Below are 27314 nucleotides of genomic sequence, written 5' to 3'. Positions count from 1 at the left end.
AGTCCAATTTCTCCTGATACCCTTAGGAAAATCAAAAATTGGGGGCAAATATATCATTTTTGTAGAAAAAATATGTTTTTTTTATTTTCACGCCCAGACTTTATAAACTTCTGTGAAGCACTTGGGGATTCAAAGTGCTCACCACACATCGAGATAAGTTCCGTGGGGGGTCTAGTTTCCAAAATGGGGTCACTTGTGGGGAGTTTCAACAGTTTAGGCACATCAGAGGCTCTCCAAACGCGACATGACACCCGCAAACCATTCCATCAAAGTCTGCATTCCAAAACGTCACTACTTCCCTTCCGAGCCCTGACGTGTGCCCATACAGTAGTTTTCTCCCACATATAGGGTATCAGGGTACTCAGGACAAATTGGAAAACAACTTTTGGGGTCCAATTTCTCCTGTTACCCTTGGGAAAATAAAAAAATTGGGGACTTAAAGATCATGTTTGTGGAAAATATATGATTTTTTTATTTTCATGTCTGGGCGTTATAAGCTTCTATGAAGCACTGGGGGGTTCAAAGTGCTCAACAGACATCTAGATAAGTTCCTTTGGGGGTCTAGTTTTCAAATTGGTGTCATATATGGGGGTTTTCCACTGTTTAGGTACATCAGGGGCTTTCCAAACGCGGCATGGCGTCTAATCCCAATTCCAGCTAAAAAAGTCAAATGACGCTGCTTCCCTTCCGAGCTCTGCCATGTGCCCAAATAGTGGTTTACCTCCACATATGGGGTATCAGCGTACTCAGGGCAAATTGCACAATAACTTTTGGGGTCCTGTTACCCTTGGAAAAATAAAAATTGAGGGTGAAAAGAACATTTTTGTGGAAAAAATGTGATTTTTTAATTGTACGGCTGTACGTTATAAACTTCTGTGAATCCCTTGAGGGTTCAAAGTTCTCACCACACATCTAAATAAGTTCCCTGGGGGGTCTAGCTTCCAAAATGGTGTCATTTGTGGGGGTTTCCACTGTTTTGGTACATCAAGGGCTTTCCAAACGCGACATGGTGCCCGAACTCACTTCCAGCCAAAAAAGTCAAATGGCGGTGCTTCCCTTCCGAGCTCTGCCATGCGCCCAAATAGTCATTTACACCCATATATGGGGTATCAGCGTACTCAGGACAAATAGCACAATAACTTTTAGGGTCCTGTTACCCTTGGGAAAATAAAAATTGGAGTGAAAAGATCATTTTTTTGGAAAAAATATAATTTTTTAATTGTATGTCTGTACGTTATAAACTTCTGTGAAGCCCTTGTGAGTTCAAAGTTCTCACCACATATCTAGATATGTTCCTTGGGGGGTCTAGTTTCCAAAATGGGGTCACTTGTTGGGGGTTTCCACTGTTTAGGTACATCAGGGGCTCTCCAAACGTGACATGGCATCCGATATGAATTCCAGCCAATTTTGCATTGAAAAAGTCAAACGGCGCTCCTTCCACCCACATATCAGGTACCAGCGTACTCAGGACAAATTGCACAATAACGTTTGCAGTCTAATTTCTCCTGTTACCCTTGGTAAAATAAAAAAAATTGGACCTGAAGTAATTTTTTTTGTGAAAAAAGTTAAATGTTCATTTTTTTTAAACGTTCAAAAAATTCTTGTGAAGCACCTGAAGGGTTAATAAACTTCTTGAATGTGGTTTTGAGCACCTTGAGGGTTGCAGTTTTTAGAATGTTATCACTTTTGGGGATTTTCTATCATATAGACCCCTCAAAGTGACTTCAAATGTGATGTGGTCCGTAAAAGTAAAATGGTGTTGCAAAAATGAGAAATCGCTGGTTAACTTTTGACCCTTATAACTTCCTAACAAAAAAAATTTTGGTTCCAAAATGGTGCTGATGTAAAGTAAACATGTGGGAAATGTTACTTATTAAGCTTTTTTTGTGCCATATCTCTGTGATTTAAGGGCATAAAAATTCAAAGTTGGAAAATTGCAAAATTTTTGCCAAATTTTTGTTTTTTTCACAAATAAACGCAAGTTATATGAATGAAATTTTACCACTAACATGAAGTACAATATGTCACAAGAAAACAATGTCAGAATAACCAGGATCCATGGAAGCGTTTCAGAGTTATTACCTCATATAGGGACAGTGGTCAGAATTGTAAAAATTGGCCCGGTCTTGAACGTGCAAACCACCCTTTGGGGTAAAGGGGTTAATATTTTGAGGGGTGCTGTTTTTAAAATAGTACTTTTGAGGGCTTTCCAATATATTGGCTTGTCAAAGTCACTTCAAAACTGAGTAGGTCTGTAAAGGACTAGATTTACACATTTCTATACCCTAGATCAAAGCACATAATTTTGTGCCCCCCCTTCATGATAATGGCTGTAAAGCACTATGGAATATGATGGTACTATATAAAATGTTAACATTTGAATAAACTGTTTGCAGTCCTTTTTCTCATAGTCATTTGCAAAGTGCTAAGGGTTTTTTAGTCCCAATGTTGGAATCGTTTATGTGAGATTTCAGATGGACAAGTTCATCGCATAGAGCGGGATTTGAAAAAATGAGACTTGGTAATTAAGGCAAAAATTAATTCAGTCACTAAGGGGTTAAAATTTAACAGTATTGCTCAAAGCAAGGAATTACATGCATTTCACAACTAATATGAAGCCACAACAGCATGAGCCTTATCATTGAAAACGGTGAGTTACATTTTCTTATTACCGAAAATTACATTGTGAAGATTTAAAATTTCTCATTATACAAGATTCCAATGTAGAATCCTTGCAATAAATACCAATTATAAGATATTCGGCTTTCTATTCATTTATATCTATAATTTCTTCTTTTCTTTTAAATGAATCTTAAGCACAATTCTCCAACTTCAGAACTGCAGAGCCTGGTAGAAGATTAGGAGGTGCCAGTATTATCTCTGTCAGGGACTCAGAGGTCATGCTTTACTAACAAGGTCGACCCAATCAGCAATGATAGAATACAGCTGTTGTAATTCTCACATTCCCACTGATCTTACATCTTCTCTAAAACAATGTGGCATGCATACTGTATTACCTAGTACAGTGCAGAAATATTTCTAGAGGGCAAAACTACCTCCTAGTGGAGGTGTTCCACATACAACCCATAAGAAGGCTTGATTTGCTGGAGAAAGGGCAACATAGGATGTTAAAATTGAATTGTCTGATATAGGAAGGAAGTTGTATATCTATAATAACACACTGACGTCCATATGTTTAATATCAAAAGAAAAATATGTCCAATTTCCAAAAATTGTATGAAAAAAAGCCATCAGAAAACCAGACTTGTCTCATTGACTAAATTATGGGTATATGGCAATAAGAGGCTGCTCGAAATTATTGTAATTATGGATAACCTATGGCTGCTTTCAATTAGCAACTGAGCAGACAGAATATCGGAGAACGTTACCTTCAAACATAAGCAATCCCAATCCAGAAGATTATTGTCTCTGCTTGCTTAGTTATCATAATACCAAGATTTTGGGCACCTCAGCTGGCATCTGAGTCTGCATTTTTAGGACAGTTACTTAACTATTAGTCTTAGAGCAACAAGTCAGAATTGTTGTTTGGTAGAGATTGCACAGATCTAATTTTGTACACCTGAAGCTAAGCCGAGGATGGCAGCTCCAAACCTGGTGCTTGACATTAAAACAACAGTTTCTACACATCATACCTGGCATCTCAAGAAAAACAAAAGGAAAATGTGGTTTAAGAACATAATGGCAGCATGCAGGTAAGTGATAATCCTCTATAGGGAAAAATGTTCATGAGAGACTGTTCCTGAGGGATCTGTGGAAATATAACTACAGGATCTCAATATACATGGTCAATGTTAACATGAAAACTACAGAATAATGTATAGGTCCACATTGTGCCACTAAAATAGATTGTCAAGAAATATGCTCTAAAAGATCATTGAAGGTCTCCTATTGGGCTCTGGCTCTTTTCAGAATCTGCATGGAATCAGCATTGATGCTCTGAAAACTTTGGCTAAGCAACCTCTGTATGCAGCAACATTCAATGCAATGTTTGTTATGACACCTTTATATCATATCTAATCATACATATGCAACCCATTTAAGTAAGCCTTAATTTATGTGTGAGAAATTATGGTCTCTCACTCCTCCTTTAACAGTATTTAAATGCAAAGCATACATTTCCTGATTTTTATTTAACGTTTTTAAACATTCTTCTTTTTGATTATCTCTATATATAAAAATCAATGTGTGTGTGTGTGTGTGTGTGTGTGTGTGTGTGAATTACCAACCAATCACGAAGCATCTCTCATTTGACAAGAGCTTTTCAAAAGAAGCTAAGCTGTGATTGGTTGCTATGCACAACAGTTTTCCCACTTGACAACACCTCAGCAGACACTGGCATGGTGGGAGAAATCTAGCATCCCCAGGAACATAAGCTCCCAGCCATTGTCTGCCCCCCAGAAAGGAGCAGTGAGTTCATGACAGACATGAATCCCCCCCTCCCGTGTGGTATCATTATGTGACACACATGAATGTAGAAAAATGCACATATTAAATGTCAGGTGGATTTAGTATTTTCTCACAGACACTTTTATGCATTATTGATGTGTTACTGTGCTCTAATGCTGTCAGTTTTTTTTAAAGTGCTACTTTCCCCATAATTCATCTGAATATACCCATATAACATGTAATGGTTTTCCCATAACAACCCATTAAATATGATACTATACTGCATACAGATGCTGCACATCCATGAGCAACTCAGCCGGACAAATTACAAGTTGACGGTGCATGAAAATGTGTGTGAAGGTTTCTCTACTGTACTAATGTATAAGGTTTGTGCTTGTCCATTGGCGAAAAGCATGACTGTGATATTTATGGTGGCAGATAAATGAGAAAATCAGCCTGATCAGTAGAAAACCTGGGATCTTAGTGAACCATGTTTCTGTGCAATTTCACTATTCTTTGCCTCCTTCTTTAAGCAGAAGATCGACACGATCAGACAAAACTTTGGCCCGCAGCCCCCAATGCCCCTCTTAACCGCTCAGCCCTGTTCTGAAAAAGCCAGCTTCTCCACCATGACAGAAGATCAGCTCTCCACCCTTCTGTCAAGATCACACCTCACCACTTGTGCCCTCGACCCACTCCCATCCCACCTCATCCCTAACTTGGCCACAGTCCTCATCCCATCTCTAACACACCTATTCAACCTTTCACTTACAAATGGTGTCTTTCCCTCATCCTTCAAACATGCCTCAATCTCACCCCATCCTCAAAAAGTTCTCCCTTGACCCATCCTCTGTGTCTAACTATTGCCCGATATCTCTTCTCCATTACGCCTCAAAACTACTGGAACAGCATGTATATCTTAAACTGTCCTCCCAACTCTCCTCCTGTTCCCTCTTTGACCGGTTACAATCTGGCTTCCGACCGCATCACTCAACTGAAACTGCCCTAACTAAAGTCACTAATGACTTACTAACCGCCAAGAGCAAGCGACACTACTCTGTCCTCCTTCTCCTGGACCTGTCCTCTGTCTTCGACACCGTAGACCATTCCCTCCTGCTACAGATTCTCTCATCTCTTGGCATCACAGACTAGGCCCTATCCTGGATCTCATCATACCTAACGGACCGGACATTCACTGTCTCCCTCTCACACACCACCTCCTCACCTCGCCCCCTGTCTGTCGGTGTTCCCCAAGGCTCTGTCCTAGGACCCCTACTATTCTCCATCTATACCTTTGGCTTTGGACAGCTCATAGAATCCCACGGTTTGCAGTATCACCTCTATGCTGATGACACGCAGATCTACAGTTCTGGCCAAAAGTATTGACACCCCTGCAATTCTGTCAGATAATACTCAGTTTCTTCCTGAAAATGATTGCAAACACAAATTCTTTGGTATTATTATCTTCATTTAATTTGTCTTAAATGAAAAAAACACAAAAAGAATTGTCCTAAAGCCAAATTGGATATAATTCCACACCAAACATAAAAAAGAGGGTGGACAAAAGTATTGGCACTGTTCGAAAAATTATGTGATGCTTCTCTAATTTGTGTAATTAACAGCACCTGTAACTTACCTGTGGCACCTAACAGGTGTTGGCAATAACTAAATCACACTTGCAGCCAGTTGACATGGATTAAAGCTGACTCAACCTCTGTCCTGTGTCCTTGTGTGTACCACATTGATCATGGAGAAAAGAAAGAAGACCAAAGAACTGTCTGAGGACTTGAGAAACCAAATTGTGAGGAAGCATGAGCAATCTCAAGGCTACAAGTCTATCTCCAAAGACCTGAATGTTCCTGTGTCTACCGTGCGCAGTGTCATCAAGAAGTTTAAAGCCCATGGCACTGTGGCTAACCTCCCTAGATGTGGACGGAAAAAAAAATTGACAAGAGATTTCAACGCAAGATTGTGCGGATGTTGGATAAAGAACCTCGACTAACATCCAAACAAGTTCAAGCTGCCCTGCAGTCCGAGGGTACAACAGTGTCAACCCGAACTATCCATAGGCGTCTGAATGAAAAGGGACTGTATGGTAGGAGACATAAAAAAGCCTGGCTGGAGTTTGCCAAAACTTACCTGAAAAAGCCTAAAACATTTTGGAAGAATGTTCTCTGGTCAGATGAGACAAAAGTAGAGCTTTTTGGGCAAAGGCATCAACATGGAGTTTACAGGAGTAAAAAAGAGGCATTCAAAGAAAAGAACACGGTTCCTACAGTCAAACATGGCGGAGGTTCCATAATGTTTTGGGGTTGCTTTGCTGCCTCTGGCACTGGACTGCTTGACCGTGTGCATGGCATTATGAAGTCTGAAGACTACCAACAAATTTTGCAGCATAATGTAGGGCCCAGTGTGAGAAAGCTGGGTCTCCCTCAGAGGTCATGGATCTTCCAGCAGGACAATGACCCAAAACACACTTCAAAAAGCGCTAGAAAATGGTTTGAAAGAAAGCACTGGAGACTTCTGAGGTGGCCAGCAATGAGTCCAGACCTAAATCCCATAGAACACCTGTGGAGAAATCTAAAAATGGCAGTTTGGAGAAGGCACCCTTCAAATATCAGGGACCTGGAGCAGTTTGCCAAAGAAGAATGGTCTAAAATTCCAGCAGAACATTGTAAGAAACTCATTGATGGTTACCGGAAGCGGTTGGTCGCAGTTATTTTGGCAAAAGGTTGTGCAACCAAGTATTAGGCTGAGGGTGCCAATACTTTTGTCTGGCCCATTTTTGGAGTTTTGTGTGAAATGATCAATGTTTTGCTATTTGCTTCATTCTCTTTTGTGTTTTTTCATTTAAGACAAATTAAATGAAGATAATAATACCAAAGAATTTGTGTTTGCAATCATTTTCAGGAAGAAACTGAGTATTATCTGACAGAATTGCAGGGGTGTCAATACTTTTGGCCACAACTGTACCTATCTGGACCCGACCTCGCCTCCTTACTGACTGACATCCCACAAAGTCTGTCTGCTATCTCAGCCTTCTTCTCTGCTTGCATTCTCAAACTGAGCATGGACAAAACAGAATTCATCATCTTTCCCCCATCTCACTCTACCCCTCCACCAGACCTATCCATCAATGTCAACGGCTGCTCTCTTCCCCAGTCCCGCATGCCCGGTGCCTTGGGGTGATCCTCGACTCTGCGCTCTCTTTCAAACCACATATCCAAGCCCTCGCCTCCTCCTGCCGCCTCAAACTCAAAAATATTTCCCGGATCCGCTCTTTCCTCAACCACGAAACCACAAAAACACTAGTGTACGCTCTTATCATCTCCCGCCTCGACTACTGCAACCTCCTACTCTCTGGCCTCCCCTCTAGCATCGCTCCAGTCCATCCTACACTCTGCTGCCTGACTAATCCACCTGTATCCCCGCTATTCCCCAGCCTCCCCCCTATGCCAGGCCCTTCACTGGCTTCCTATTGCCCAGAGGATCCAATTCAAAACCCTAACCATGACATACAAAGCCATCCACAACCTGTCTCCTCCATACATCTGTGACATGGTCACTAGGTACCTACCAGCACGCAACCTTCGATCGTCCCAAGATCTCCTTCTCTACTCCCCCCTTATCTCTTCTTCCCACAACCGCATACAAGACTTCTCCCGTGCTTCCCCCATACTCTGGAACTCCCTACCGCAACACATCAGACTCTCACCATCAACGGAAACCTTCAAGAAGAATCTGAAGACCCATCTGTTCTGACAAGCCTACAGCCTGCAATGATCCTCGGTCTACTGAACCACCGCACGACCTGCTCTACCCTCTCCTACGGTATCCTCACCCATCCCTGTAGACTGTGAGCCCTCGCGGGCAGGGTCCCCTCTCCTTATTTACTTGTGTGTCCCTTGTCCCTTGTCTTACACTTGTATATTACTCTTGTATATATTACACTTGTCTATATTTCCCCTTTTCACATGTAAAGGGCCATGGAATAAATGGCGCTATATAAATGCATAATAATAATAATATTCTACTTTTACTGGCTTTGACGGGATGATGTGGGATATTATAGTGAATGTGGCTATGCGGAGTGGGCGGGGCTCTACACTCAGCTTTATATATATAGATATAATCATTATAATTTGCTATAACTAACCGTAGTTAGTTACTATGCCCAGGCAGTGCCGGGCTCTTCAGCTAGTTATACATAAATGTGCAAACATAGCAGAGATGGAAGAATGCATTCCCTTGGCTCCAGTTTATGGGTCAGTTCTGTCATTTGTCAGCACTGGACAAAAGGCCTATGAATCTCCTTCCTCCAACTCTTCTTTTGATTAGCCGGGCACAATGTCATGTGTACCTTACTCTGCAATGAGAACGTATCACAAGCCCAGCTATTCAAAAGAAGATCTGGGAATGCCGAGAGTTAAGAAAAATTCACAAGTCTCCTGTCCAGCAGTCAAAGATTACGGACCTGACTGATGGACTGGAGTCTTACGAATCGATGCTCTCATTTCTAGCAGCAATTAAAAAGTCTTACACCTTGTTCACCCAATTTGTTCTAGAAACCAGTCTTGCTGTAAACCAAGCATGTAATAGCAGTTTTTGTCTGATACTGAGAAGTTGTATGGAAGATTCAAACACCTTCACATATGTGTGACATTTCAGAGGACCTCACTCTTCTTCAAGCAAGCATATCGTAGCTATAGGCATTGCTAAGTTTCCGAAAAGATCAGGGGCCCACATCTTAAGTGATATCTTCTTATTTGGCAATGGATCAGATGGCCTTGCCTTCATGTCCAAGATGCTTCATTGACTATCCATGGTCTTGTCGCAGGTTCACCGATTTTCCTTTCTTGAATGTAAGCACACCATAAGGTCTGCTGCTTTGCAGATGCTTTGACTGTCATGTATTCATTACAACTTGGTCCTTGTCAATGTCACTCAGTCTATTGGGCTTGCCTGTTTTTCCTGCTACCAACACATCATCTTTAAGATCTGACTGTTTAATTGCTCTCCATTTTCAGGTGCTATTGTACTGAGATAATTATTGATGTTCATTTCACAAGTAATTTGTTTTAATGTTATTGCTCATTGGTGCACAACATCAAAGGTTACCTCCATATCTTGGAGGTTACAAAGGCAGAAAAAACATTATTTATAAAAAAAAACATGTTATGTTATTGATATAAAATTATTGAAAAAACATCAGTGTTTAAGGTAGCAAAAATATATTAGAAAGATAATTGAATGTTATTACTGTTTATACGGTATATATGGTATACTTTTCAAAAGCAACTAAACAAAAAAAAGATCTAAAAACTTTGCTCACCTTCTAATGGTTGAAGATCTCACTTCTCTTCAAAATTATTGACATCCTTATGGTATAATCAGCATAATTCTACTGTATCTTTGCCATTCATTCATTGACTTAGAGTCACACTGCAATATGTGCACACAATGTCATTTAAAACTGTAGTGAACCCGACACGTTTTCCAAGAGGAAGACGCCTCAGGACACGTTGGTATTTTTTTTCTTCATGCGCTTTTCTTTGCATCTTTTTGCCAGTTTCCTCAGTGGTTACGTTATTGTTATGAACTGAGTTTTTTCAAGCATTTTTCCATAATTTTTAGGTCATCTTTTTTTTTCTTATACTGGCCTTTTCTTTTTTTCTCCTCCATTCAACAATGAAGAAACCGCTATCATCTTTTACATCATAAATGCTCAGAAAACTAACAAAAATACACCTGGGTCTTGTCTGGCTATTTTTTGAGGCTTCACATTGAGTTGTATCATAAAATATAGAGCATTTTCAAAGCAAAGAACGCCTGAAGAGTGATTAGGTCAATTCTTTCACTTGCTTGTAATTTTCTGAAACGTGAAGTGGTTAAAAGACACTCAAAGACCTGAACATATGCACAGCAAGTTTTTTTTACATAGAAATTAATATTTTTATTCTTTTGAGCATTTTTTGAGCCCTTTTTCAGGTGAGTTTCAGGGAGAAGCTACCAAAAAAAGACATTGTGTGCACATACCATTACATTTGGTAAGCACATCTAATATATTATACCAGGCAGCGAGACCAGAGTTTTTCCTAATTCATCACAATGCTTCACTTTGTAAGACACAGTACCTGAATAATGGCAAAGATGTATATACTGTATGTAGGAAAAATACGTGTAGTTGGTGACCTGGTTAATGACTCCATATCTAGCTGTGTCCACACTGTTACTAGTTACTGGGAAAAAGTAAATCTACATTTTTGTCTTTTCTGTTTGTACAGGCATGTAAAAAGAACTATTTTAAACAAACAGAAATTTAGTAAAATTTTCAAAACCATCACCAAGATCATGTAAAAAACGTGTTAGGAGAGTTATAAAAAAGCAGTTGTGAACAGTGCAGCACTGAACTCTAATTAACTTTTGTACAATTAAAAAAAGAAATTTTTTTATATATATATATATATATATATATACTGTATATATATATACAGTATAGTTTTTTTGCATTTCTATGCAATTCTATGAATTTTATTTTACAGACTACTACATTAATCTATGGTTCAAAGTGCCATCTTATTACCAAGACTCACTCCATCTACAACATACCTGGCGCTCAGTGTCATGATCTTGAAGAGTAGCTTAAAGAGGTCATCAAGGTCAGAAACAGAAGAAAGGAATTTGGTTTTATGGAAGACCTTTCACACCAAGGGTATCAGACACTATTTAGTTAATAAATCCAATGTGTAACTGGTATGCAAGAGACTATTTTCAACTGACTGACACGATGCCAAACCACTTTTTTCTCTTAACTGGTATGCAAGTTATCTTATAACAAGCAGCTCCTTCTTTCTTTACGTAGACCAGACTATGATACGTCCTCTAGACAAATAAATTAAACATGAATAACTAATCCATTCCTTGTAGGTAACTGAAATCTATATTTATTTCTTTGCATAGCACTACAGTTTTCAACCTGAGTGACGAGGCCCCACCAGTAACATTGACTCTGGTGCTGCAGATTTTAGCTACATGTAAATATTACAATACCCTCATTCACAAATTAACTTATGCTTCTGTAAGCGACACAAAAGATTGTCCGTAAGTGTTAATGTGAGATGTTATGTACCCTTTCCCTTTAACGTTATTCATATTTATTGTGCATGCCATGTAAATGTTTATTTATTGTATCTGTTATATGTATTTAACATTGGACACTGTTATATAGATAGGGAAAGTGTAGTACCCTAGTTTGCCCACTAGATAGGGTTAGAGATGCTCAGCTTGTAAATAGTTAAAGTAGGAGGGGCTAACAGCTGTTAAGCCAGGGAGCATCTGGAATTCAAATCAGTTGGGCGGGAACGCCCTGACAGAGGTGTTGGATCCGTAACGTTATAGTCAAGAGCCAGTCATATAGAATTTGGGCCAGTATCTCATCGGGGAGTAACATCAGGAGAAGTGCTGACAGTGCAGAATTAGTGGGTCTGCAGTTGCCAGAAAAAGACTAAGCAGTACGGGCAGGTCACTCAGAATGTGGCGGCTTATTTTATCTGTGGATATTCTTGAGACTGGGGTTAAACGGTTAAGAGGGTCCCCTACTAGAGTAAGACTGAGCAGAGTTGATGGTGAAAGACTGGAGAACATGGTCCATCCCAGAAGCGAGCTTAGTGGGAGAGAGGGAAAGACAGGGACAGAGGAGAAAATGTCCATTGCCGATGCTGATGCTGGAGTGAATATGTATGCACTGTGCAAAGGAAACAGTAAAGTTGATTGTTCAAGTATTGAACAGGACTGTGAGTGTGTGTTACACCTGGTTCTGGCCCTGCATCCAGTTTTGGCTCTGCTCCCAGTTCTGGTCCCCCACCTGCTCCCAAGGCTGCCCCTGTACCTCTGTGAGGTCCCTGTCAGGACCCTCGCTTTTTGTCTGTCCCTCGGCGTTCTGCTGCTGCCTCTTCTTGCTGTCAGCAGGTCTCCAGGGAGAGTGCTTAGGACGTGCGCATGCTTACCTCCAATCTCTTAAAGAGACAGCGCGCATTTTTTGAAAATGTCAATTAACCAATGGCAGCGCACTGATTACTATTTCTGGCCCCTCCGCCATAGGGAGGGTTCCGGAGCAACGAGTATCTACTCTTGCTAATCCCAGTTCTGCCTCTGCTCTGCCTGCGCTGTTATAGCATTCCGTTTTGCACTCTGCTTACACTGTTTGTTTCCGCAAAATATCAGTGACCTCTTGTTCGACTATTCTAGACGACATCTGTGACTTTAGTCTCAAGTTCAATCCCGTTCCGCCACTCCGCCATCCGAACCCCTGGACAATGCCAAAATTTCTGGAGCCAGCTTCCTCCTAACTACCTGGAACCTGACGATCTTCTCCAGTGCTAGCTTCATCTCATATACCCGAGGTCCGCCGGTCAGCTCGACCTTATCTTTAATATCTGTTTACCCATTTATGCCGCTGGGACAGCTGACACATGTCTGGGGTCTAACTGGAGGCAGCACTTGTGTCCCCCAGGTATTCCACTCTTGTCCTGTTCAAGGGGTCTTACTACGGATACCTGGGGCTCACTAGTCACACCCCCTTTGGAGCCCCCTGGACCGAGGCCCCGAGGTTCTACTCAAAAAATAATGTGCCTCCGCTTCCATTCATTACACTGTGTTTGTTTCACATCGTCTGAGGAGAATGTGCAGCACATAACAGAAAACCCTGAGGGGGAGCTGGAGAAAGCGACAGGTATGCATTGCTGACAGAAAACTGTCATGTCTATGTGAGGAGAGGCCAGGACACCTCGGCCACAACTATGGACCTGGCTGAACCTTACACCTCTATAAATAATAAAAAAAGATACATTTTGTAATTGAATGACAAAATGCTTCCCTTGTCTGTACATAAGAAGAAACCGTCATGTACTGTACTTTTTCACGTTCTAAGTTTCTATTGTAAAGGTTTAAGTTTTTGAGGCAGCAGTATAATACAGCTGGCATCTGCAATATTTGTATCAGCCACAGTTCCTGAGCCCGCTCCTTACACACATACCTGACTGATTGTTAATTGTATTTTACAATATCATTATTCCTGAACTGATTTAAAATCTTACGCTTAAATCGTCCAACAATGATAATAGTTAAAGAATTATTCATTTCAATGACGCTAAATAATGGTTTTAAGAATTGGTTAAAGCACCACTCCAGCGTCTTTTTATTGCACTGCTCGAGTGGTGATTTAAATGTTATTCCCTTGCCTGCTATCTCACACTCGCCTGCCACCTGCGTTCATCGTTTTCCAACATTGCTCCTGTCGGTCTCCGGCGAAAAGTGACCTGGCGGCTTCTCCAATGTTTGAAGAAGCGGTGCGTGGGTCACTTTTCAATGCAAGAAACCAATTGAATATAAACACATGGGCCACAACACATCTGTTTAAAAAAGTAACAATTAGCAGCAAGTGCTAGTAAAAAGATGATAACAAAACAGAGTATTTGGTTGATACGTTTTTAGAAAAAAATGTATACTAAGCCGCTCTACCAAACGTCAAGGTATAGTCATATGAGAGCTGTCCCTAACCGATGTATTTAAAAACCTGACCATGTGTATGATACCTATATGAGCAGGATTCAGAAAGGTAATAACCGATGTGGACACGCTGTGGAAGACGGCTTATATGTGCACGGTCCACGGCCGTGTTTATATTCAATTGGTTTCTTGCTTCTGCAAGATTAGGGAGGTCTCCACCCTCCCTTGTGGGCCGTGCACATATAAGCCGTCTTCCACAGCGTGTCCACATCGGTTATTACCTTTCTGAATCCTGCTCATGAAGGTACCATACACATGGTCAGGTTTTTAAATACATCGGTTAGGGACAGCTCTGATATTTGGTAGAGCGGCTTAGCGTACATTTTTTGCAAAAAACGTATCAACCAAATACCCTGTTTTGTTATCATCTTTTTACTAGCACTTGCTGTTTACTGTTACTTTTTTACAACAGAGTATTTTTATACATTTGTTATATATGACAGGGGACTTAAATTTTTTTAATGCATCATCCAGCCCTGAAAAAAAACAAAATGCAGGAATAGTGCTTTAAAGATTATATAATAGAAATTGGCTCATTACTGAAGGTACTGTAAAATATGGAAAAAAAAACAAGAAGTAATGTAGAATGTGTAAAACTGGATTGCAATATATTATTTTTACTCATCAATGTAATAAACTGCAGTAAAGATCCCATTATGCGCTTCAATTTTTGACTATTTCAGCACAAATTGTGACATAGCGTACTGACCCCTGTTCACGCGACTGTGCTCAGCTACTTCTGTGTGCTCACTTCCGGCTGGTGAAATGCATGCACCTATTTCCGGTTTCTGTTGAACTCAAAGAGCTCTCGTCTACCTCGACTGACACGGCATGATGCTCAGTGGATGCCACTCACAGGTGTTGGCGAACAATGAGACATTAGTAAGTGAAGTTACTAGTACTTATATATGACATGAGAGGCACTACACTTTGACTTTCCCTGACAAAGCTATATGTAATAGCGACATGCGTTGGGTTCGGCAGGCACAACTGGTTCCATAATTTGGTAAATATATTTATTATGCATGTACTTTAGGTCTTTGGTCATCTCCTCATTCTTACTAGATTCTATTTGGCCTGCTATCCATCTTGATTATATAACATTTATGATATAGCCCACTGCATTTGGATTTCTTCGTTGATTTCCACATAATGATATTTTCACATCTGATATCCTCCTGCAGTGGATATGATACTCTAGCACTAAAGAGTGTCAGTATTGGTTATCACAACATCCTAAATTGTTCAGTTTATTGATTTGTATACTGCAATTCTTTTATATTCTAACGTTATTTTCATATTTAGTTTCTATTGGATGGGAAGCTTTATTATTGCATTATAACCTCCTGCATGACCTCTTTATTATTATTTGCTACATCCAATTTATATAAGATTTACCCATAGTTGTTACTAACTACTGTTTATAGGACATTATTTTTTGGGGGCACACACACGCTTTTCTTTGCCTTAACTACCTATTTGTGAAACTTGTTCTTTGGCACATACGTTTCTAATAAAGCCGATTTTTTTATCATCTCAGATGTGTGCACTATTTTCTTGTGCAATCTTTCCTCTCCCTCTTTTTTTACCAAGTTGCAGTAAATAAAAACACAAAGAAACTGTACTAGAAATAATAGGTGTAGATGTTACAGTAAGTGAGGATCAGGTAAAGCACATAACTTCCCACAATAGTGACCACATTTGCCTATATTTGATACTTACATCCTTAAAATCAAATCCATAGAAATCCATCTGTTTTTGTTTAGCACAACCACAAAAACAACGAACCTTTCATAGTAAAAGTTTCATGTGCATGGTGTGTGGTTGGCTATTTTAATTAAGAGGTGTGTAAAGTATATTTCTCCAGACTCTGAATAGTAGAAAAAATGCCACCTGCAAAGACTTTATTAAGTGTAATTAGTTCTTAATAGCAGTTAGGTGTCTGTATAGTGGATGACAAGTTGGATTAGGCTATATACTGGACGGTAATCATTCAACAAATTATCCTTAATATTTATATTATCCAAAATTATGACATATTCCGTGCTACCGTTCCATTGGCATCTTATTATGTAACGTCAATATATGATATAATGATACCCAAACAGGGTTGGACTGGCCCAGGGAAGTGTGGGGAGGTAAGAAGAATTATTTCTTCTTCTGTGGAAGAGGCAGGATAGTGGACATAGAGGTCCAGGACAGAGGGAAAAAAGGACCCAGGATGGGGCAGTATAGTACTTCAGACCATGGGTAGGACTATCTAGTTGAAACGCACCAGTTTCGTGTCCTCTGGATTTTGTCTCTGGTGTACCCAATATGTTAATTTTAAAGTATATACAGCAAATGTGAAGTTTTACTTTTAATCCACGCTGGAGATAATCTTTTCTACATTTTCTGCTCTCGAGAAGCGCCCAAATCGTGAGTGTGATTCTTCTATAAGGTGCCTTTGAATGTGATGAGCTGACTTCCATCCCCTATCCCCTCCTCCCTCTTTGCAACAGGGGACAAGATGGAGCATCAAAGGGGCCAAGAATTGGGCAACAGAGGGGCCAAGGATGAGGCAATATGGTTTTAGGAAGTTTCGCCCCCAGCAGTTCGCCCCCAGCATTTCGCCCCCAGCAGTTCGCCCCCAGCAGTTCGCCCCCAGGTACACTTCGCCCCCAAATATTTCGCCCCCAGCATTTCGCCCCCAGGTTGTTTCGCCCCCGCACATTTTGCCCCCGCACATTTCGCCCCCAGCAGTTCGCCCCCGGATGTTTCGCCCCCGGATGTTTCGCCCCCAGCAGTTCGCCCCCGGATGTTTCGCCCCCAGCAGTTCTCCCCCGGATGTTTCGCCCCCAGCAGTTCGCCCCCGGATGTTTCGCCCCCGGATGTTTCGCCCCCAGCAGTTCGCCCCCGGATGTTTCGCCCCCAGCAGTTCGCCCCCGGATGTTTCGCCCCCAGCAGTTCGCCCCCGGATGTTTCGCCACCGGACGTTTCGCCCCCGGATGTTTCGCCCCCAACAGTTCGCCCCCGGTTGTTTCGCCCCCAGCAGTTCGCCCCCGGATGTTTCGCCCCCAGCAGTTCGCCCCCGGATGTTTCGCCCCCAGCAGTTCGCCTCCAGCAGTTCACCCCTGGATGTTTCGCCCCCAGCAGTTCGCCCCCAGCAGTTCATACCCGGATGTTTCGCCCCCAGCAGTTCGCCCCCGGATGTTTCGCCCCCGGATGATTCACCCCCAGCAGTTCGCCCCTGGATGTTTCGCCCCCAGCAGTTCGCCCCCGAATGTTTCGCCCCCAGCAGTTCGCCCCCGGATGTTTCGCCCCCAGCAGTTCGCCCCAGATGTTTCGCCCCCAGCAGTTCGCCCCCAGATGTTTCGCCCCCAGCAGTTCACCCCCGGATGTTTCGCCACCGGATGTTTCACCCCCGGATGTTTCGCCCCCAGCAGTTCGCCCCCGGATGTTTCGCCCCAGCAGTTCGCCCCCGGATGTTTCGCCCCCAGCAGTTCGCCCCCGGATGTTTCGCCCCCAGCAGTTCGCCTCCAGCAGTTCACCCCCGGATGTTTCGCCCCCAGCAGTTCGCCCCCAGCAGTTCGTACCCGGATGTTTCGCCCCCAGCAGTTCGCCCCCGGATGTTTCGCCCCCAGCAGTTCGCCCCCGGATGTTTCGCCCCCGGATGATTCACCCCCAGCAGTTCGCCCCTGGATGTTTCGCCCCCAGCAGTTCGCCCCCGGATGTTTCGCCCCCAGCAGTTCGCCCCCGGATGTTTCGCCCCCAGCAGTTCACCCCCGGATGTTTCACCCCCAGCAGTTCGCCCCCGGATGTTTCGCCCCCAGCAGTTCGCCCCCAGCAGTTCGCCCCGGATGTTTCGCCCCCAGCAGTTCGCCCCCAGCAGTTCGCCCCCGGATGTTTCACCCCCAGCAGTTCGCCCCTGGATGTTTCGCCCCCGGATGTTTCGCCCCCAGCAGTTCGCCCCCGGATGTTTCATCCCCAGCAGTTCGCCCCCAGATGTTTTGCCCCCAGCAGTTCGCCCCCAGATGTTTTGTCCCCAGCTTTTTGCCCCCAGATGTTTCGGCCCCAAATTAGGCAGGGAATTTTGGCCTTGTGTTTTAGCCCTAAGACCGCTTTCACAGTAGCCACTTTCCCAAGTGCTAAGCACTGGAAAATCGCTAAGAAGATTGCCAATTTTGAATATACTACATGGTGGCCCGATTCTAATGTATCGGGTATTCTAGAAGGCACAGCCACGTGGTATGTTGCACAGGTTATGTAGTATATTGGACAGTCCACGTAGTACATTGTACAGGCCACGTAGTATATAGGACAGCCGACGTAGTATTTTGGACAGCGCACGTAGTAAATTGCACAGTCCACATAGTAAATTGCACAGCGCACATAGTAAATTACACAGCGCACATAGTATATTGGCCAGCCAACATAGTATATTGCACTGGTCACGTAGTATATTGCACTGTCCACGTAGTCTAGGAATGTGGGCACTATATTCATGTTTAAAAAAAAAAATAATGAAGATATACTCACCTCAGCCACGGGCCCTGAAGTCCTCGCGCCTCTCTGCAGTGCTGGCGGTGGCTTCCGGTCTGAGCGTAGGACCTGCGATGATGTCGCGGTCACATGACCGTGACATCATCGCAGGTCCTGGACGGTGTGCATTGGAGAGAGGCACGGAGGACAGCGCGACGTTGGAGAGGGTGAGAATAACTTTTTTTTTTATCATTATTATTTTTAGCATTACATCTTTTCACTATTGATGCTGCATAGGCACCATCAATAGCGAAAAGTTGGTCACACAGGGTTAATAGCAGCGTTAACGGAGTGCGGTACACCGCGATCCGTTAACGCTGGCATTAACCCTGTGTGAGCGGTCAGCGGTGAGTGCAGGGCAGTGAAGCAGCGGCCATTTTTATGGCAGACTGTGACCATCGCTGATTGGTCGTGGGCGTTTTGCCAAGACCAATCAGCGACTTGGAATTACATGACAGACAGACGCCGCGACCAATGAATATACGAATAAAACGTTACAGACAGAAAGACGAAAGTGACCCTTAGACAATTATATAGTAGATAAGTCAATGGCTAGAAAAGCGAGGTGTAGTTTTGGCCAGCTCTTTTTATTTTATTACAGGAGCTATTTTTGAGCACTTAGCGTTCATCAATAGCCTGTATCTTATGGGTCATTACCGAGAGCGCTCACAAAAGCCATCTGAAAAATGCCAGTAAAGCACGTGCTTTGGAGTTCTAAAACAGTGGCAGCATAAGGGTGCTTTCACACTTCCACTACATATGCACTACAGGCCGCCGTTCGCTTCTGTAATGCCGCATTCCGCTAACCTGCAGCGGAACGAAAAGAAGAAAATGCTCTTCTTTTTGTTCTGACACTGATAGCGGAATGCGGCATTACGAAAGCGAACGGGCGTCTGCAGATCGTGGAACCCAGCCGTTCACTTCTATGGGCAATGCAAGCGGAATGCCAGCATTCAGCCAGCATTGCCCTGGGGTCAGCTGGATGTCAGATCCAGAGCGGATCGACCTCTGGCGGCCACAAACACAAGTGTGAAACCACTCTAAAATTACAGTGTGCAAGAGGCCTAAAATCTAAACAATTTTGAACTTTTACCTGACCCAGCACTGACCTGCTTTGTTGCAAGTTTTGTTGCAGATGTAACAAGTAGCATGGTCACATGTCCTGCAAGTTACATTAGACTAGCTTTTATTCCATCTGTATATCAGAATATAGCAGTGTCTGAAATCTCCACAAAGAGAGAAGTGTACTGCCACAAAAAATCAGTCAGCTTCCACAGCAATTCACTTTCTACAACTATGAATTCAGTTCTGTCCAAACGTGGAAGGAGCAAGTTGGTCCATGAGAATCACATTTACTTATTTTCCAAACGAACCGCTGACGATGTTCATTCCATCTGGGTATGTGAAAAACGGTCGACTTGCAAGGGACGTGTTTGGACCAATGAAGAATCTGGCGAAGTTGTGAAAGTAGTCAATCTTCACAATCACGCAGCACAAGCTGCAAGACCTGAAGAAATCCGACTTGTTAATGAGGCTGTGACCAGGGCAAGGACAACACATGAGACACCACAACAGATTCTCACAGACGTCGTTTCAGGAGCCCATTCTAATGTTGCAGCACTTCTCCCAAGGAAAGCATCACTGAAGAGGACAATACGATTAGCAAGGCAACTTGGCAATATCCCAAGGTTACCTCAAACCCTTGATCAACTTGTTATCCCCCTCGAGTTCCAGGAGATCAGTATTGATGGTGTCCAGCAGCAGTTCCTTCTGCATGACTCTGGTAAGCTACTTAACCATTTAACATTGTATTAAAACAATTCCATTATGCATAATTATTGCAAAGTTTATTTTGCACAAATGTGAAAAATGCTACACTATAAGGTGCTGATATAAAATACTATGTGATTTTTGCCTTCAAGGCAAACTTTGAGGGTAATATAATGTAGTGAGGCCTACTGATTCCAACTAGTGTTGGCCGATCACTGGAAAGATAGGATCAGATCGGGCTGATCATACCGAAAGATTGGAATTAATTCAGATCCAATCTCCAGAGCTAGATGTAGATATATATATATATATATATATATATATGCACACTGTACGCCCGAACAGTGTGTGTGTGTATATATATGCATATATGTGGGTGGGTGATGGTGGTCTGGCACTTTTGGAACTTTGAAATGCAATAAAGGATTTGTATAGGACTTCAGGAGCGCGGAGGTCTTTCTTCATGGATGCATGTTAAGTACGGGCGGAAGCCAACCCCTGCTCTAGCAGCACACTGAGTCCTCAGCAACAATCTCAGTTGAACCACTCTTCTTCCAGCTTTCTTGCATATATATAATGGCCCCAAGCTGCGCTGTTAAAAAATAAACAAACCCAGTTATTCAACTCTCTCTCCGGTGTCCAGCACTGTCTCCGGCGGTGCAGGGAATTCCGAAATCCCAATGCTATGCATTCTGGGTTGTGCATCACCACCTCTGCACATGTGACGTGATGTGGTGCTTTCCCAGGACCGTCTAGTGAGCGGTCCTGGGATCACTCTCCACTGTAGTTATAGTACGGCAGGCACAGAGGCGGCGATGCGCCGCCTGGATTTCGGGATTCCCTGCACTGCTGGGCTAGGAGCCGGAGCCAGTACTGGACACTGGAGAAAGAGGTGAGTAACTGGGTTTGTTTATTTTTTAACAGCGCAGCCTGGAGCCATTTACTAAAGCTAAATATGCACACACGCTGTACACCTGTATAGTGTGTGTGTGTGTATGTGTGTGTATATATATATATATATGCGCACACTGTTCGGGAGTGTATGCCCGGACAGTGTTTTCAGATTACGGAGGATTCCGATTTCTAATTCAGATCATCATCATGATCTGGCTACAAATCGGATCGTAATTTAAAATAACGATCAGCCTGAAAATCGTAATAAATTACGATCTTCAGTGATCCGACCGGCCAACACTAATTCCAAATATGCAGCATTGTACTGGCCATACCTGTCCTGGATGCTGCCCCGGAGTTCAGCCTCGCCTGTCTGCGGCATGCACGGACTGAACTGCCATCGCCGGCTGATTCCTTGGCTCTCGTAGTTCAGTCCTGCAGATCCGTGGACAGGTCGGGCTGAACTCCGGAGCTCAGGTGAGATACGCCATGATTTGCAGATGCGTTTTGCCTGCTGCTTCCAAGCACTTTTTAAGCACTTTGCAAGCGCTTTGGCAAAACGCTTCTGCAAATAGGGGACGTGGCCAAGCTCTGCTATGGGCGTGGCCATGCCCTGCTATGGCCTAAACCGAGCGTATTTGGCGTGGTTTGCAGGCATTTTTCGGGAGATTTCCCTCTTGCCCATTCCCATTCCTTCCGGGATCCACCGGAAAATAGCTTTGAATCTATTTTCCGGTGGGGCGTTTTCCGGCCCCGGCCGGAATCCGCCCGTAACCCGCACCATAGACATGAAAGGGCGGGTTTCAGGCAGGAAACACAGCACGGAATACGCCTGTAAATCCAGCTTGTCTGGATAAAGCCTGAGGCCTCGTGCCCACTGACGGAAGGGGATTGTGGAGCGGCATCTCCGCAGCAGCTGTAATTGCGGTAGCAATTGGAGATCCCTCAGGAATCTATTTGTGCCTGCAATTGTGGCCACTATTGTGGTACCCTAATTCTGTATCAAAATCTTCACTTAACTCTATGGATTTAGGTGCAGGTTTTAGTGCAGGATTTCAGCCCCTTGTCTGAATGGCTGGAATTTTGTTTGTATAATGGCAGCATACATTGACATGCTGCACTGCATGTTTTTTTTTGTAAACAAAATTTTTTCATCAGCATGTGGATGGGATTTACACATTAATGCTGCATATGACCCCAGCCTAATGGACCATTCAGTTATGCCTTAGGCCAAAAGCACACTGATGATTTTACTGGCGTTTTTTGCGTCCTGCACAATCCTCTCAATGAGACAGCATAGGCAGCGCGGACGTCACGAACGTCTGCGCTGCCCACCCGACGACTAGCGCGCCCATCCGCCTGAATGGAATGCCCCATTCAGGCGGGCGGACCGCCCAGTCGTTCATTCAGACGTCCAGCCGCACGCCGCGTCTGGATGCGGCTGTCAACTAGACGGCCCGTTCAGCATAGTGGCGATCGGCCGTGCTGAACGGCCGTCTAGTTGAAGGGTCTAAAGGTACCCTAAAAATGTGACCTATTTCAAGTTTGGAAGTAATTTTAATTTTAAACAAAAATATATAATTTTCCACTGGGACAATATATGTTGTAAAAAACTATTGGTTGGCCCCTTCACACTAGATTTTGCTTCAGTTTTTTATTATGAAATCAGAAAATCTGGAGCAAAATGTGAGTATTTAATGTGAGATATGAACAGAGTCTTCTGATTAGGATATTTTTTTTGTGAATTTATCCCAAAACTCTGTCTGCTGCTTGTTACACTTTTTCTGTTATTTCCTCTACTAATACTTTCATTTTAAATTAGGAAATGGACACAGCCGTATGTTGATATTTGGAACAAGAGACAATCTCCATCTACTGGCACAAAGTAAAGAGTGGTTTGCTGATGGCATGTTTCTCACTACACCAGCCTTGTTTAAGCAACTTTACACAATCCATGTAGTCCACAGCGGCCTTGTTGTTCCTGTAGTGTACACCTTGCTGACAGACAAGAGCCGTTCTACATACCAGAGGTTGCTGCAAGAGCTGAAGAACTTGCAGCCTGGACTGCAGCCAGACAACCTGATGTTGGATTTTGAACTAGCTGCAATACAGACATTTGAGAGTGAATTCCCCAACCTTGTGAAGACTGGTTGCTTTTTCCACCTATCACAGTCGGTTTGGCGTAAAGTTCAAAATGAAGGACTCAAGATGCAATACCAAGGTGACCATGAATTTGCCCGTTGGATACGCATGATACCTGCCCTGGCCTTTCTACCACCACAGAATGTTGTGCAATCATTTGAAGAATTGGTGGAAGATCCTGACTTTCCACAAGAAGCAATACCTATTGCCAACTATTTTGAAGACAGCTATATCGGTCGAATGAATCGCAGAGGACGTCAAGCACCTTTGTTTCCAGTTCAATTCTGGAATGTGTATGAACGAACATTGAATGATCAACAGCGAACAAATAATGATGTCGAAGGATGGCACCGTAGCTTTCGAGAAACATGTGGTACTCTTTTCCAAAATATATACCGGTTCATTAACTGTCTGAAACATCAGCAAGAGCTCCATAGTTTTGAAATTATTCAGATAATAGCAGGAAATCCCATCGCTGCAAGAAACAAAAAGTATGCTGCAATTTCAGCAAGGGTTAAACGTATCGTGCAAGATTTCGATAATAGAAGCTTGATGGATTATCTGAGAGGCATTGCCTACAGCTTTGATTTTTAGTTCATGGTCACATATTGTATGTTTTGAGAGCAGTGTTTTTAGCTGTAAAATAATTCAAGCATTATAACCTGCAATTTGTATTTTCTCTTTTTCTCTAATCCTTCCCCTCTATACCTTTTTATGTTTCTTGTTAAAACAGTTTTGATATATACAGTTAAAGCATAACTCTGCAAAAAACATGTTATGTTATAGTACCTGTGCCCATGATATTCATTTCCAAAGGAGACCTTCCAGCAGCTTCACTTCTGTGTGAAAAGTCTCATCCAAGTTAAAGCTCCATGTGCTGCAGGATTTCAGTGGTTGCTAAGGAGGTTGTTTCTCCTTAGTAGCAGTACTTGTGGATGGATTCTAGAGGGCGTGGCTGCACAGGAGCATGCAGCTAACAATATATTCCCTATGATGTATAAAGGGCTGCTGGTTTACAGCCCTCTGCAAAGCCCCCCCTATGTGTTCCGTCCTGTAACGGCTTTACACAGGCAGGGGGGAGCCCTCCTCTTGTCCAGGACAGAGCACATGAGCGGAGGGTGAAGGGGAGCTTTGCAGAGGGCTGTGAACAAGCAGCCCTGAATGTATCATAGGGAGCCAGGAACCGTTCTGCTCCCAAGGGGGCACGACCTCCTTAGTAACCAATGAAATCCTACTATTTTCCTGTCTGTTTGTAAAATTACTCATCTAGAAAACAAAGTTTGAGAATAAAAAAAACTAATTTGATCAGAATTGTATATCTTAGACTCATATGGTGTATTATTAGTGATAAGCAAACCTGCCAATGTTCAGTTCAGGCAGGTTTTTCCCGGATGCGAAAGATCCAGGAGCAAATTGCTAGAGGCAAAACATCCAGGGATGAACTGTTGGGGGCGAACTGACAGGGGGCGAAACATCCGGGGGTGAAACATCCGGGGGCGAACTGCTGGGGGCGAAACATCCGGGGGCGAACTGCTGGGGGCGAAACATCCGGGTACAAACTGCTGGGGGTGAACTGCTGGGGGCGAAACATCCGGGGGTGAACTGCTGGAGGCGAACTGCTGGGGGCGAAACATCCGGGGGCGAACTGCTGGGGGCGAAACATCCGGGGGCGAACTGCTGGGGGTGAAACATCCGGGGGCGAAACATCCGGGTACGAACTGCTGGGGGCAAACTGCTGGGGGCGAAACATCCGGGGGTGAACTGCTGGAGGCGAACTGCTGGGGGCGAAACATCCGGGGGCGAACTGCTGGGGGCGAAACATCCGGGGGTGAACTGCTGGGGGCGAACTGCTGGGGGCGAAACATCCGGGGGCGAACTGCTGGGGGCAAAACATCCGGGGGCGAACTGCTGGGGGCGAAACATCCGGGGGCGAACTGCTGGGGGCGAAACATCCGGGGGCGAACTGCTGGGGGCGAAACATCCGGGGGCGAACTGCTGGGGGCGAAACATCCGGGGGCGAAACATCCGGGGGCGAACTGCTGGGGGCGAAACATCCGGGGGTGAACTGCTGGGGGCGAAACATCCAGGGGCGAACTGCTGGGGGCGAAACATCCGGGGGTGAACTGCTGGGGGCGAACTGCTGGGGGCGAAACATCCGGGGGCGAACTGCTGGGGGCAAAACATCCGGGGGCGAACTGCTGGGGGCGAAACATCCGGGGGCGAACTGCTGAGGGCGAAACATCCGGGGGCGAACTGCTGGGGGCGAAACATCCGGGGGCGAACTGCTGGGGGCGAAACATCCGGGGGCGAAACATCCGGGGGCGAAACATCCGGGGGCGAACTGCTGGGGGCGAAACATCCGGGGGGCGAACTGCTGGTGGCGAAACATCCGGGGGCGAAGCATCCGGGGCGAAACATCCGGGGGCGAACTGCTGGGGGCGAAACTTACGGGGGCGAACTGCTGGGGGCGAAATGTGCGGGGGCGAAATGTGCGAGGGCGAACTGCTGGGGGCGAAATGTGCGTGGGCGAAACAACCTGGGGGCGAAATGCTGGGGGCAAAATGTTCGGGGGCGAAGTGTACCTGGGGGTGAACTGCTGGGGGCGAACTGCTGGGGGCGAAACTTCCAACTCCCAGGCAATATAGGGCTCAATATGTCAAGATGGGGAAGCATAGGGGCCCAGGATGGGGCAAAATAGGGGCCAATATGGGTCAACATAGGGGCCCAAGTTGGGTTAACATAGCCCAGTCAATTGCAGAATTTCTCAGTGTTAAGGCAATCAGACTGCCTGAAACATTGATGTCCAGCCTAGGATTGGTATTGTAATACCACCGATCATAGGCTGGTGCCTGGCAACACCAGGATCACCAGGGCCACTTCTGATTAGTGCAATCAGCAATTACATCGATTGCACCAATCAGAGCGCACAGATGTGCTGTGACCTGCAAGTGACCATCCTGTACTTCCTCATTCTAGCTTTGGATTTGTACAGGGCGGTCACTCTGTCCGTTTGTGCACTGTGCTGTGCAGAAGCCTCTAACATCAAATATCCTGCTGCTGCTGTCTGATCATTGCCACTCCTGTTGAAGAAAGAAGAAAGAAGTAAGAAGAGTTCCTGATTAGTGATGAGCAAGTATACGCGTTGCTCGGGTTTTCCCGAGCATGTTCGGGTGATCTCCGAGTATTTTGGCTTGCTCAGGTGTTTAGTGTTTGTCGAAGCAGCTGCATGAATTTCAGCTGCTAAGACAGGATGAATACATGTGAGGATTGCCTGTTTGTTAGGAATTCCACACATGTATTCATGCTGTCTAGATGACCCGAGCATGCTCGGGAAAATCCGAGCAATGAGTATACTCGCTCATCACTATTCTTGATCGTTCCCTTTTTTCTCCTCATCCACCCCAATCCCCCTCTCCCCCTCTTTTCACCCCTTTTTTTTCTCCCCACCTTACCTCCCCTTTTTCCCTCTCCCCATGACCCCTTTGCCACCAAGTGCTGATCAGTACTTGATTGCTTGATTTTTGGCAGTTTTTTCTTTTTCACCTGCAGCGGCCGAGTGCTGGTCAGTGACCCAGATCACTCATCAATGTCCATGCTCGCTGTGTTCTAGGACTTTTTTTGTCCCTGTCCATATTCTCCCCTCCCATTTGAACCACCTCCATGCTGGCATTCAGCAGCTGCAGAATGACTCAAATCGCTGATCTGCACTTGCGCTCACTGTTTTCCACAACTTTTTTCACTATTTTTTCTCCCCCTCCTTTGCACCACCCTGTGTTTGCATCCTGCAGACGCCGAGCCGCTGATCAGACATAAACCACCAGTGCTCATTTTTGACAAGGCCTTGTTTTTCTTTTTGCAGTTTATTTTTCTCCCCCTTTCCCCTTTGTACCACCTCAGTGCATGCATCCAGCAGCCACTGAGACTTGATCAGCGGCTCAAATCGCTGATCCGCACTAGTGCTCATTGTTTTACATTACTTTTTTCACTGACAATTTTTTTTACCCCCTTTGTAC

This window comes from Dendrobates tinctorius, unplaced genomic scaffold (genome assembly GCF_039654945.1).
Source record: "Dendrobates tinctorius isolate UK_male_01 unplaced genomic scaffold, ASM3965494v1 ptg000008l, whole genome shotgun sequence".
Classification (NCBI taxonomy): domain Eukaryota; kingdom Metazoa; phylum Chordata; class Amphibia; order Anura; family Dendrobatidae; genus Dendrobates; species Dendrobates tinctorius.
Note: the sequence above shows the minus strand (reverse complement) of the source record.